The 2,014-nt window shown below is 43.1% G+C and overlaps 1 protein-coding gene across 1 annotated transcript in view; it reads left to right on the forward strand.

Moving 5' to 3' along the window:
- Window positions 1–587: 587 nt before the first annotated feature.
- LOC116377781 (myosin-7B-like) overlaps window positions 588–2,014 on the forward strand; it is a gene marked incomplete at its 3' end in the record, with an annotated part of 7,207 nt that continues 5,780 nt past the window's right edge. The window contains exon 1 of the mRNA XM_031839509.1: window positions 588–650. The remainder of the gene's footprint in view (window positions 651–2,014) is intronic.

The following is a 2,014-nucleotide window of genomic DNA, read 5'->3' on the forward strand; positions in this document are numbered from 1 at the left end:
CTGATGTTTCTACGTGTCAGACGTGGCTGAATATGGGAAGCTGCTTTTCTCTTATTCTTTCTGAATACAAGGACTTCAGCACTGATGATGGGCGCTAAATCCAGCGCTGTCCTCATCGTAAACTGTGCACGTGTCATGTGGGAACAGAAAGATCGACAGGCAAAGAAACAGTAGCTAAGAGGGGCGGGGCTTATCTGAGGTTATCACATGAGAAAGAAATGATGGCAAAAACTGTGATATGATTAAAATGGAAGATGAAGAGAGAGATGGAGGTTTGATGTCCATGGACAGTCTGAATGGACGAGTCCAGAGAAACAAAGACAGATGAGGACAGTGAGGCAGTCAGGTTCCATAGATAGCCCTCAGACAGAGAGGGAGCCAGTGGTGGCTTTACGTCTGCAGCCTGCTTCACTCTGGTATTCCACGCTGACCACAGCAGGCCTTTTATGACCGGCGGAGGGGACCGGCCGGACCAATCGGCCGCGGCGCAGCAGGTCACATGCTGAGGCGACCTTCTCGGGGAGGTTATAAAGTGATGTGATGCTCGCTGGGCCGACTTATTCTGTTCCTCCTGCACGTCCTCACAAACACCACTCAGCCAAATCCAGCTGAAAAAGAGCTTCGGAGGAAGAACCTGAGCGACCCGCACGGTGAGTACACAACGCTGAGTCAGCAGTTTACCGATTATATGAACGTGTGTGTTTCTGGTTTCAAATACTACAGTACCCATGAGCCTCAGCTGCCGTTGCTATGGTGAAGAGCTGTAAAAATCATATTCAATGTGCAGTCAGGAGAGAAAACAGTGCAGATGCTGGTTCTCTGAATGTATCCAGCGGGTATGTCACCATGCATGTCTTCTGGTTTCTGCTCATTTCAGTAATTGCAAATTAAATGATATGAATGTGAACCACTAAGGCCTCAATATCCAATGAGGTGGGTTCTGCATTTCTGCCTGATCTTGGCCACTAAATCTAGTTTAAGAGCTTTCATTACTTTAGTTGATATTATGATTCTGATATATTCCAGCTGCCAGTTTAAATCCAACAGGAGAGCGTATCGGATTGGTCGACCCTCCTTCTCCCACGTCAGAAATAATATGTGTAACTTTCCGACAACCATTCCCACTCAGCGCTGTGATTGGTCGACCGTGTGGAGGAGAGAAAGTAAACAGGTTGAGCTTCTCCCTCTAAACACTAAACAACTATTAGAGTCACTTTTCATGAGAACAGCTGATCAAACACGATGACTCTGTTATCACATTTGAACAGATAACGGACCTCATTCCCGTATCCTTATCTTAACTTCCGTTCGTACGGTCGGCTCGAATGAGATCTGTCAGATTTGCCGACTTGTTGATGAGCCTCAATAATAACATACCATATAAGGCTACGCATCCAGCGCCACATGTGCTATGTTTAAATTCTGCTTTCAATAATCCACAAAAGAAAGTCCATGATTTTAAAAGTGTCAGCAGCAGAATTAAGGGACAGATGGTGAGACTGCTACTGCAGCTTCACCTGTATGTCACTGATGTAAAGAAAAAAATGGTTCAGTCTGTAAAACATCTCTCCACAGCAAGACCATCGGGAGGAGGTCATATCATTTAAGATCTTCATATTGATCTTGTTATACAGTAGCATCAATAGCCCATTTAAAAGAACGGTGATGTTGTTTACATTCAGAATTATATTAGCCTCCAACGTCAAGGATAATGTCAACACGATCAACGTCTCCTCAAATAACGGTTCGTATGATATCTCATGAAAAGTTACTCTTCATTTTTTGTGCGTTTTCCTGATAAAGTCCAGCAACACGTTTCAATTTCTGCATAAAAACAGTCTTTTCAAAATAAACTTCTGTCTTCACAGGAAACTACTTAGTTAGGTTTAGACAACAAAACTACTTAATTAGGTTTAGACAACACAACTACAACAAAACTACTTAGTTAGGTTTAGACAACAAAACTACTTAGTTAGGTTGAGACAACTAAACTACTTATTTAGGTTTAGACAAC

Source organism: Anarrhichthys ocellatus, unplaced genomic scaffold (assembly GCF_004355925.1).
Source record: "Anarrhichthys ocellatus isolate YVR2014 unplaced genomic scaffold, GSC_Weel_1.0 scaffold1673, whole genome shotgun sequence".
In the NCBI taxonomy this organism is placed as follows: Eukaryota; Metazoa; Chordata; class Actinopteri; order Perciformes; family Anarhichadidae; genus Anarrhichthys; species Anarrhichthys ocellatus.